The sequence below is a fragment of the Lithobates pipiens genome, unplaced genomic scaffold (assembly GCF_037356315.1).
Source record: "Lithobates pipiens isolate NorthernLeopardFrog02 unplaced genomic scaffold, aLitPip1_a1.2 Scaffold_22, whole genome shotgun sequence".
NCBI classification, from domain to species: domain Eukaryota; kingdom Metazoa; phylum Chordata; class Amphibia; order Anura; family Ranidae; genus Lithobates; species Lithobates pipiens.
In genome coordinates, this window is record NW_027507784.1 from 81,399,882 (window position 1) to 81,412,733 (window position 12,852).

The following is a 12,852-nucleotide window of genomic DNA, read 5'->3' on the forward strand; positions in this document are numbered from 1 at the left end:
AAAAGTAAAAAATATTGTGTTTTTTTTAACCAGTTCCCGACCAGCGCACGCCGATGTACGTCGGCACAATGGCACAGGCAGGCATATTGGCGTACAGGTACGTCCAATCTGGTCGGGACCCCTATGAGTCCGGTCGCGGGTCCCGTGGACTCGATCGCCACGGGCATACCTGCGATCGTCTCAAGGGGCGGCTGAACGGAGAGATGCTGTTGTAAACAGCATCTCCCCGTTCTGCCTAGCAACAAATGACGCTGATCTCTGCTCCATGTGATTGGAGCAGAGATCAGTGACCCCCCCCCCAGTTAGTAACACACCCCTAGGAACACTTAACCCCTACACTGCCACCCCCTGGTTAACCCCTTCACTGCCAGTGTCATTTACACAGGAATCACTGCATTTGTATAGCAGTGATTACTGTATAAATGACAATGGTCCCAAAAATGTGTCAAAAATGTCCGATGTGTCCGCCGTAATGTCGCAGTCACAATAAAAATCACTGATCGCCGCCAATACTAGTAAAAAAAAATTATTACTAAAAATGCCATAAAACTATCCCCTATTTTGTAAACGCTATAACTTTTGCGCAAACAAATCAATAATCGCTTATTGCAATTTTTTTTTACCAAAAATATGTAGAAGAATACGTATCGGCCTAAACTGAGGGAAAAATTATTTTTTTTATATATTTTTGGGGGATATTTATTATAACAAAAAATAAAAAATAATGCGTTTTTTTCAAAATTGTCGCTCTATTTTTGTTTATAGCGCAAAAAATAAAAACCGCAGAGGTGATCAAATACCACCAAAAGAAAGCTCTATTTGTAGGAAAAAAAGCACGTAAATTTTGTTTGGGAGCCACGTCGCAAGACCGCCAAATTGTCAGTTAAAAAGGGAGTTCGCCGGGAGTCCGCGTTTTTTTTTTTTTTTTTAAAGCCAGCAGCTACAAATACTGCAGCTGCTGACTTTTAAAATAGTGACACTTACCTGCCCAGCGCGCCCGCGATGTCGGCACCCGAAGCCGATCTCGCGATAGTCTCTCGGGTGCTGCCGCCGCCATCTTGGGTATGGGAATCAGGAAGTGGAGCCTTTCGGCTTCATTTCCCGGTTCCCTACTGCGCATTTGCGAGTCGCGCTGCGCAATAAGGATGGACCTGCTGCCTCTGGGATCTGTGTGTTTCCCAGCAGGCAGCGGGGGACTTTCGGAAAGGGGCGTAATCTACGCCCCTTTCCGCAGAGAGCTATCCCGGAAGTGGGTGCAGATACCTGTACTGTACAGGTATCTGCACCCCCCTCCCCCCTGAAAGGTGCCAATTGTGGCGCCGGAGGGGGGGAGAATTCCAATGAGCGGAAGGTCCACTTTAGGGTGGATCTCCGCTTTAAAGCGACGCAGTGCCCGAATCGCAAAAAAGTGGTCTGGTCTTTGGCCAGTAAAATGGTCCGGGGCTGAAGTGGTTAAAGTTGGCACTCTTTTTTTGTTTAAAGTGCAAATAATAAAAACCGCAGAGGTGATCAAATACCACCAAAAGAAAGCTCTATTTGTGGGAAAAAATTAATTTGGGTACAATGTTGCATGACCGCACAATGAAAACTGACCTGGGCAGGAAGGGATGAAAATGCCCGGTATTGAAGTGGTAAATTAATGAAAGTGTATTTCTTCCAAAAAAAATTGTATTTGAAAAACAGCTACATAAATACCGTGTGACATAAAATATTGCAACAATTGCCATTTTATTCTCTAGGGTCTCTGCTAAAAAAAAAAAAAAAAAAAAAAAATTATATATATATATATATATATATATATATATATATATATGTATATATATATATATATAATGCTATAATGCTTGGGGGTTCTAAGTAATTTTCTAATAAAAGATTTGTTACTTGTAAAGAAGTGTCAAAAAAGGTTTAGGCATGAAGGGGTTAATAATATCAGCTCCCAGCTTGAAACAATGGGAAAGAAGTGAGAAATCTTCATAGTGTAATAAAAAATAAAAAAAACACATTTACCAAAAAACTTACATTATCTGTGCTCTGTCTTTAGGATCAGCCTCATGGGGTGACAGTCTGCTCCCCCACAGCCTCTCGTTTGTTCTCTTCCTGTGGTCAGGCTAGGGAATTTTTTGCGCCCAGGAATTGCTATTAGGCCACTAGGACTACATGTCCCATGATGCTTTGCAGTTGCTGGAGGCTCTGATGGGCTCCCTCCCTCTACCAATGAGGAAGCAGGGGAGGGAACAGAGTGGGCGGACGCTCATACAGGCTGCAAACTTCGGAGGAGGAGAGGAGAGGAGAGGAGGGGAATCCCCCACACGAACTGACAGCCAGGTCAGGTTGGCTCTCACTCCACAGTCAGTGGATTAGTGTGAGCTCGACTGATGGGAGGTGCGGGAACAGAGCGGCCTCCACTACATAAGTGAGTGTGAGTGCCTCTTGAGTTTCCGCGCCCGTCCCTCTGCCTCAGCTGGCAGCCCCTGCCCTGACCCAAAAAAAAAAAAAACGTGAGCAGTGGCCGCCGGCCATTATGTGTATATTGTTAGGGCAGCCTAGGGGGAAATTGCCACCCTGCCCCCCGGCCCAGCCCGCCCCTGCCAGCCGGTTCCGAGACTCGGGAACAGATGGATCCTTACCCCAGACCATGCGGGTCTAGTGGGGCTAGTTAAACTGACCATGTTGCGGAGTGGCCCACGCTCCCGTGACCAGGACCCCTCACGGGGCTACCCGTTCCAGACTCAGGAACAGGCAGCTCTGGCCCAACGAACAAACCCGAACACGTGACTTCAGCCTCTTAAGTACCCTTCCCCAGACTCCTCAGCGGTGCCAAACGCACCCACTGATTGGCTCCGGGGAACGCTGATACTCAAATCGTCCAACCAGGCCTGGTTCTGGTCCTGTCATGTGCACCTAACTGTACACATGACCAGGCAGAACCCTAACACAGCCCAGCCAAACTGATACCAAAGTTAAATCTGCACAATCAACCCTCAGAACCCCTTTACTGTTCTGAGGAAAAACGAAATTTGTACATAGCACAAACCTTGTCAAAAGTGTTTATGCCGCAACATAAACAAATGTAAACAATGTTCAAATCACAAATATGAGCTATCACCGCGATCGCAAGAGTGAGAGCAATAATTCTAGCAAAACACCTCCTCTGTACCTCTAAACAGGTAACCGTTAAAATTTTTCAAACGTCACCTATGGAGATTTTGTAAGTACCGTAGTTTGTCGCCATTTCACAATTTTAAAGCGTAACGTGTTAGATATTGATTTACTCAGTGCAACATCATCTTTCACATAATGCAAAAACATTGGGCTAATTTTACGGTTTTCTTATTTTTTTATTTTAAAAAAGTGTATTCCCCCCCCCCCCCCAAAAAAATAGGGTTTTTGCTAAAAAATGTATATATAATATTTAGGGGTCGTAAGTCATTTTTTAGCAAAAAATACAGATTTTAACTTGTAAACAACAAATGTCAGAAATAGACTTGGTCTTGAAGTGGTGTCACCTCCTTGAACTCCAGCCCGTCTCTGGCACCCTGCTATTGGCCAATGAGGCCGTTTATGCCTCAACCAACAATGAGCTGCAGGAGGCATAGGAAGGTAGGAAGGTGGGTCCTTTCTTAAGTTGAATTTTCGATATCCAATATCTACACTAGAAGTAGAGTAGGACTGGAGGACAGTGTTCACCTCTCTGTAGGTGCTCCTATATGGTTACATTGTTTAATTATTGTAATTCAGTGGCAGCTGGTGGTAATTTTTTCTTGTCAGTCTGTACACTTACCCCATCCATGGCAGGCAATCACGGGCGGCTTCCCCTGCCCTCCTCCATGGGCATCACGAGCAGCTTCTCCTTCCCCTGCTCGGCAGCTTCCGTCTCCTCCCTCCTCCTCTGCGGCCAATCAGAATGCTTCATCTTTCTGTCAATTGGGAAACGTTTCTCAGACCCACACTTCCTGATTGGCAGAGAGAAGCAATTCAGTGTAAGAATAGGATATTTTCTCACACACCTTGGTGGGCTCATAGGGCAGTGCTCTGCCCCACGAGCCCACCCTATTTTTAAGCCTATTAGAGCCTCTGGCTCTAATCGGTGCTTCAAAAAAATCACCCCCTCACTGGAATTCATGCACCCGGCATCCTGAAAGGGGCTGGACTCATGGATAGGGGGTGGCAGAGGCGATGGATAGGGATGTCAGTGCCCGTGTGCCCTTAATGGACAGCGGCCCCTGTTGTAATTATTATTCAGGTTTATTATAAAGGAAATTTAATTCCCTGATATACATATCACCACTAGAGGGAGTATTTACAAAGCTGATTTCCAGCTGTCCCTTGAGTCTTGCAGGTTCCTCTCCTGGACTGAACTGGTTTTCAGTAAAACCGTTGGATTGCGAGCATAATTCATTCCAGAAACATGCTTGTAATCCAAAGCACTTGTATACCAAAGTGAATTTCCCCATAAGAAATAATGGAAGCTCATATGATTCGTTCCACAACCATTTATTCATAAATCCTTCAGTTTATAGTCCATATAAAAAGATTATAGCAATGTGACCAGGTTGTGTATCCATAACATGTCCATCCACAAATGGAAGCCTCCACAAGGGGATTAGAAGCAAACTCCTTCATTCAATGTAACCATATTGCTACACTTATGCCACGTACACATGAGCGACAGAAAAAGTCAGACGGGAGCTTTTCATCGTATATTCCGATCGTGTGTATGTCTTTTTACGTCGAAAATTCTGACGGACCCAGAAATAGAACATGTTCTAAATCTTTCTGACGGAACCAATTCCTATCCGGAAAAGTGTTCGTCTGTATGCTGTTCGGACTGACCAAAAACGACACATGCTCTGAAGCAAGTACGAGACCGAAGCTATTGGTTACTGGCTATTGAACTTCCTTTTTCTAGTCCCGTCGTACGTGTTGTATGTCACCGCGTTCTTGACGGTCGGACTTTGGTGTTACTGTGTGTATGCAAGACAGTTTCAGCGGAACTCCGTTGGAAAAACCTTCAGAGTTTATGGGAAAACCGGTCGTGTGTACGGAGCTTCTTGCTGTGTTTAACAGTTTTTAACAGTGTTTTTGCTGCGATTTTATGGCGGTTTGTGTTATGTGTTTCTGATGCTTTTTTCTTTGGAAAAGTTTGTGGTTGGGCAGATTTAAAAACGCAAATCGTGGCACTACATGCTTTTCTGCAGCTTCTCCATTAAAGTCTATTGAACCAAAAAAGCAAAAAAAGGCACCGTTTTGGCATTTAAAAAAGTCCCTGACCCTTTCCAAAAATGCAGACGCACAAAAATGCATTTATGTGAAAGTTTTCCATAGGAACACATGCTAAAAAAATGTCCTGTGTTTCTGTAAAAAGTATGAAAAAACCCCCATTGGTGTGAATAGTAATTAGGCTCGATTCACATCTATGCATGTTGCTTTCGAGCGTTTTTGCAGTGCTTTTTGCAGTGCTTTTTGCGGTGCTTGCCGTGTTTTTGGACACGCGTTTTTACCGCGATTTTGCATTTTTTTCTTCTTTTTTCACACTGTGGTTGCTTAGCAACCAGATATTTACAGTGAAAAAACATGAAAACGCAAAATGCAAATTGCGGCAAAATCACAGCAAAAATGCGGTAAAAGCGCTGTACTTGCGTTTTTGATGCAGGTCCATTGACTTCCATTACATGCAAAACGCTGCATTTTGCATGAAAAAAAGTCCCCAACCCTTTCCAAAAACGCAGAGGCACAAAAATGCATTGATGTGAACATGTTCCATAGGAACCCATGTTAAAAAATTTCCTTGCATTTCTGCAAAATGCAAAATGCATCAAAAAACACGCTAGTGGGAATCGAGCCTTAAGCCCCATACACACGATTGGACTTTGTACAAACTTTCCCGTGGACTTTTGTACAAAGGGCGTTTGCCGTAACTTTGTATTGCATACACACAATCAGACTTTTTAGGCAACAAACACGAACGTAGTGACGTTTTAACGTACTGATGGCACTTCAAAAGAGGACGTTCAATTACTCCAGCGCCACCTTTGGTCAACTTCTGTATTGTTGACTGATCTTTTGCATTGGTTCTGAGCATGCGTGTTTGTACTTTGTACAAAAATCCGATGGTTTTGTGTACACGCGATTGGACTTTGCTCCATTGGACTTTTGTTGTCAAAAAGTTTGTCCGTTCGCACAGCCAACAAAAGTCAGATGAAAACTGAAAAAGTTTGCCTGATGGAGTGTACACACGGTCGGATGTTACTCCAAAACAGCTAATTTGCATGTTTGTTGTCAAAAAGTCTGATCGTGTGTACGGACCTTAAGATCTACCATCAGCTGTGCAAAGCGAGGATCTCCCTGATTGGATACAAAATGATTGGATGGATTAGGTAGGCCCTCATATTACATAGTTTTGGTTAATATAAAGTTGATTATGCAGTCAGATTGTGACAAGTATGGTGACCCTACCTGCGTTTAAACCTGTGAAAAGCAATCCACATTCCGATCGCTTTCCAAAGCTAATAGACAGGTGGTGGGAAGTGATGTCACACCTCCTCTTCACCTGTTTTAACCTCATCTTTGCCAAACAAACATGACACATATGTGTGCGTTACATGCGGTTGTGGGGCGCTTGCGGCACTTCCAAAAGGTACAGTCAGCTCAACCTTGTGGTTTTAACGTCCCTCAACCGCTACGCTAAACAAGGTCTGTTACAATATGTGTTACAATCTGACTGTGCAATCTCTGTACAATCAACTTTAGATTTACCAGAACTATATAATATAAGGACCTACCTAAACCAATCAGTCTGTATTTAATCAGGCAAGTCCCTGCCCTACATAGAGCATAGTCCCTGCACTGCACTACATAGTTGACGGTAGATCTAAATGCGATTGTACAATCAAATTGCATAGTTGTCTTTTTTTCTTTTAATTGCTTTTGGTTCTGTTATTTAATTGAAGATGCTGCAATATCTCTCCATATATGGCCAGTAGGTCATTTTGCTTCTTCCTCCTGGACCGCTCCTGAGTCGTTATGTGTAGGGTCTTAGGCAGATACTGGAAGGTATGACCCGATGTCTGTCCTCGTGGTGAAGGAGTGTGGAGACAGATGTGAGCAGACGGTGGCCGAGAGTTTACACCGACGATGCCCCAGGCAGTGACCCCTGTAAACGGCTATGGATCCCCGGTGTGCTGGGGGTTTCGAGTATCAGAGCGGCACCTTGCAGGGTCATCATTGCAGTGTTGGAATGTAATCTCTGGGAAGGGCAGAGGAATTCTGGGAAATCTATACCAGGACTTTCCATGAGCTCAGTGCTGTGTATGGGGTGTATTTATAGGATTCCCCCCCCCCCCCCCGACAATGTGTGGAGTCTTCCGGGCTCAGAATTCGGATAAAGGAACCCAGTGCTTAGAGTCCTAGGAAGGATTCCATTCATGGCCCGAGTCCGAAAATATGAGTCACCGGGCTGTCATGATGATCCTCCGTATTCAATGGGTTTATCATTTTCTGTAATATTACTGCAGTCTCTGATCATGTCCTATATCATGTGTGAAGTCTCTGACCATCTCCTGACTGTCTCTTGTATGATTTCTGCAGTTTCTGACCATCTGCTGTGTCATGTCTGTTGTCTCTGACCATCTTCTGTATCATGTCTGCAGTCTATGACCATCTCCTGCATGATGTCTGTTGTCTATGACCATCTTCTGTATCATAGTTACATATTTAGTCAGGTTTAAAAAAAGTCCATTTAGTTATATAAAAATAAAAACATAAAAAAAAATATATATATATATATATATATATATATATATATATATATATATATTAATAATATCCCATATACACAATCCTTCACCCACAGTTGATCCAGAGGAAGGCAAAAAAAAAAAAACAGCAGAGCATGATCCAATTTGCTACAGCAGGGGAAAAATTCCTTCCCGATCCCCCTGAGAGGCAATCGGATTTTCCCCGGATCAATTTTACCTATAAATGTTAGTACCCAGTTATAATGTGTGCATTTAGCAAAGAATCCAGGCCTATTTTAAAGCAATCTACTGAACTTGCCAGAACCACCTCTGCAGGGAGTCTATTCCACATTTTCACAGCTCTTACTGTGAAGAAACCTTTCCGTATTTGGAGATGTAATCTTTTATCTTTTAGACATAAAGAGTACCCCCTTGTCCTCTGTGATGACCTTAAAGTGATTAACCCAACCCCAAGTTCACTATATGGACCACTTATGTATTTGTACATGGTGATCATATCCCCCCTTAATCTCCTCTTCTCAAGAGGGAATAGATTCAGTTCCTCTAATCTTTCCTCATAGCTGAGTTCCTTCATGCCTCTTATCAATTGATGGTTGCCCTTCTTTGCACTTTCTCCAGTTCCCCGATATACTTTTTGAGAACTGGTGCCCAAAATTGAACTGCATATTCCAGATGAGGTCTTACTAATGGTTTGTACGGGGCGAAATGATATCTCTCTCTCTGGAGTCCATACCTCTCTCTACAAGAAAGGACTTTGCTCGCTTTGGGCACAGCAGCTTGGCATTGCATGTTATTATCAAACTTAGGATCTACCAAAACCCCCAGATCCTTCTCCACCATTGATTCCTCCAGTTGCACTCCCCCAAGTATGTATGATGCATGCATAGTCTTAGCCCCCAAGTGCATAACTTTACATTTATCAACATTAAATCTCATTTGCCACATAGTCGCCCAATTAGACAGTGTATTGAGGTCGGCTTGTAAATTGGAGACATCCTGTATGGACGTTATTCCACTGCATAGTTTGGTGTCACCTGCAAAGACTGAAATTGTACTTTTAATCCCAGACCCAATATCATTTATAAAGATATTAAAAAGCTATCAAGTCTGTTGTTTCTGGCCATTCCATGTAGGATGTCTACTGTCTATGACCATCTCCTGTAGTATGCCTGCAGTCTCTGGGTCCATTCTACTTGGTGGAATATTGTGCTGTACACCGACTCGGTCTGTGTCCGCAATCACAGATGCTCTTAGTTCTATAGTCCTCACACTATGATGTCCACTTTTCTCAAGCTGACCATACACTAGGGATGCACCAAAATTTGGGTCACCGAAACATATCGGCTGAAAATGGCCCTTTCAGCAAAAAGCCGAAAGAGAATTCCTGTCGATACTGGCGCCAAAAATGGGGTGGGGCCTTGGCGGGGGGGGGGGGCTTCCTATATTGTAGAAAAGAGGAGAGCCGCCGCCTGTTTCATTATAGCACCGGGAACATCACAGCTTTCACTTCAATAGCTGTGTGTTCCCCGCTGCGCGGCGTCACATACAGCCCCTCTTCCTTGCCGAACACTTTGATAGACAGATCACCTGTCCCAGGATTGGACAGGTGATCTGCCTATCAAAGTGCCCAGACAAGGGAGAGGGGCTGTATGTGACAGCGCGCAGAGGGGAACACACAGCTATTGAAATGAAAGCTGTGATGTTCCCGGCGCTATAATTAAACCGTCGGCTGCTCTCCTCTCCCTTCACAGGCTGCAATGGGGACACTGGCTGCACTACTGGGGACACTGGCTGCACTACTGGGGACACTGACTGCACTACTGGGGACACTGGCTGCACTACTGGGGACACTGGCTGCACTACTGGGGACACTGGCTAAACTACTGGGAACACTGGCTGCACTGCAATTGGGACACAAGCTGCAATACTGGGGACACTGGCTGCACTACTGGGGACACTGGCTGTGCTGCAATTGGAACACAAGCTGCAATACTGGGGAGACTGACTGCACTACTGGGGACACTGGCTGCACTACTGGGGACACTGGCTGCACTACTGGGGACACTGGCTGTGCTGCAATTGGGACACAAGCTGCAATACTGGGGACACTGACTGAACTACTGGGGACACTGGCTGCACTACTGGGGACACTGGCTAAACTACTGGGAACACTGGCTGCACTGCAATTGGGACACAAGCTGCACTACTGGGGACACTGGCTGCACTACTGGGGACACAGGCTAAACTACTGAGGACACAGGCTAAACTACTGGCTGCACTACTGGGGACACTGGCTGCACTACTGGTTGCACTACTGGCTGCACTACTGGGGACACAGGCTAAACTACTGGGGACACTGGCTGCACTACTGGCTGCACTACTGGGACACTGGCTGCACTACTGGGGACACTACTGGGGACACTGGCTGCGCTGCAATGGGGACACTGGCTGCACTACTGGGGACACTGGCTGCACTAATGGGGACACTGGCTGGCTGCATCTGATGGGCACTGGTAAGGCTGCATTGATCTCTTGTATCATGTCCGCAGTCTCTGACTCTCTGACCATATCCGCAGTCTCTGACCATCTCCCGTACCATGTCCTCAGTCTCTGACCATCTCCTATACCATGTCCTCAGTCACTGACCATCTCCTGTACTATGTCCTCAGTCTCTGACCATCTCCTGTACCATCTCTGCAGTCTCTGACCCAGTGGCGGCTGGTGAAGTTTTTGGAGGGGGGGGCGCCAGACCCCGCCCATCATGACCCCGCCCACCATTTTGGCCCCTCCCACTTCTCATAAAACACGCCCCTTATGTAATCGGAAAAAAAATTTGACGTGGGTTCCCCCTCCGAGAGCATACCAGGCCCTTAGGTCTGGTATGGATTCCAAGGGGAACCCCCTACGCCGAAAAAACGGCGTGGGGTTCCCCCCCAGATCCACACCAGACCCTTATCCGAGCACGCTACCCGGCCGGCCAGGAAAGGGGGTGGGGACGAGCGGGCGCCCCCCCCCCTCCTGAGCCGTACCAGGCCGCGTGCCCTCAACATGGGGGGGTGCCTTGGGGGAGGGGGGCGTGCGGCCCCCCCACCCCAAAGCACCTTGTCCCCATGTTGATGAGGACAAGGGCCTCTTCCCGACAACCCTGGCCGTTGGTTGTCGGGGTCTGCGGGCGGGGGGCTTATCGGAATCCGGGAGCCCCCTTTAATAAGGGGGCCCCGGATACCGGCCCCCCACCCTATATGAATGAGTATGGGGTACAATGTACCCCTACCCATTCACCTGTGAAAAAAAGTACAAAAAAAAAACACAACACAGGGTTAAAATATTTTATTGCACAGCTCCGGGGGTCTTCCGTCTTCGGGGGTCTTCTCGCCGGACTCCTCCGCTATCTTCTTGTAGCTCTTTTACTAGCGGAGGAGCCCGGCATTCTTCCTCGCCGCCGGCCTCTTCTCCCGACTTCGGGGGTCTTGTCCCCCTCTTCGGTTCTTCTGCCGGGCCACCGCGCCTTCTTATAGCTCTTTTACAGGCGGTGGCCCGGTCTTCTGCTGCCGCCGCCGCCGCCGCCGCCCGTTCTTCTTCTTCTTCTTCTTCTCCTTCTTCTCCAGGAGATGTTGCCTCGACGATCTCCCTGGCCGGAATGCCAGGGACGCGCTGTGCTGCCACTTATATAGGGACAATGGGGCGGTGTCACATGGGTTGATGTCACATGGGTTGGTCACATGGGTTGATGTCACATGGCGACTGTGACATCAACCCATGTGACCAACCCATGTGACATCAACCCATGTGACACCGCCCCATTGTCCCTATATAAGTGGCAGCACAGCGCGTCCCTGGCATTCCGGCCAGGGAGATCGTCGAGGCAACATCTCCTGGAGAAGAAGGAGGAGAAGAAGAAGAAGAAGAAGAAGAAGAACGGGCGGCGGCGGCGGCAGCAGAAGACCGGGCCACCGCCTGTAAAAGAGCTATAAGAAGGCGCGGTGGCCCGGCAGAAGAACCGAAGAGGGGGACAAGACCCCCGAAGTCGGGAGAAGAGGCCGGCGGCGAGGAAGAAAGCCGGACTCCTCCGCTAGTAAAAGAGCTACAAGAAGATAGCGGAGGTGTCCGGCGAGAAGACCCCCGAAGACGGAAGACCCCCGGAGCTGTGCAATAAAATATTTTAACCCTGTGTTGTGTTTTTTTTTTGTACTTTTTTTCACAGGTGAATGGGTAGGGGTACATTGTACCCCATACTCATTCACATAGGGTGGGGGGCCGGTATCCGGGGGCCCCCTTATTAAAGGGGGCTCCCGGATTCCGATAAGCCCCCCGCCCGCAGACCCCGACAACCAACGGCCAGGGTTGTCGGGAAGAGGCCCTTGTCCTCATCAACATGGGGACAAGGTGCTTTGGGGTGGGGGGGGCCGCACGCCCCCCCTCCCCCAAGGCACCCCCCCATGTTGAGGGCACGCGGCCTGGTACGGCTCAGGAGGGGGGGGGCCGCCCGCTCGTCCCCACCCCCTTTCCTGGCCGGCCGGGTAGCGTGCTCGGATAAGGGTCTGGTGTGGATCTGGGGGGGACCCCCACGCCGTTTTTTCGGCGTAGGGGGTTTCCCTTGGAATCCATACCAGACCTAAGGGCCTGGTATGCTCTCGGAGGGGGAACCCACGTCAAATTTTTTTTCAGAAATTTGGCGTGGAGTTCCCCCTTCAGAGCTCATTCTCTGATTGGCCACGGCAAAAGTCGCCTGGCCTGGGGAAACCTTTCTGGCTGTGAAAGCTTTTTGCATTCATTCAGCTAAATGCACGAACATTCTCCACAAAGTAGAGGCTAGAAAGCCTTTATGCGCTGACTCACCTCTCACTGTCTGGCAGCTCCGCTCGGGCTAAGGAACGGAGCTGCCTACGTCACTTCCGGGTTTCGTGAAGCAGCCGAAAGCCGGAAGTGACTGCCTGTCTAAGAGTGACAATGCTCCCGCCCGTAGAATCACAGTGATTTTACGGGCGGAAGCTAGTCGGCGTTCTGCTGTGCGCCGCAAGGCGGGTTTTTAACCCGCAAATGAAGCGCCTTGAATGCAATCTTGTGATTGCATGGACGTGGCGCTTCTCAT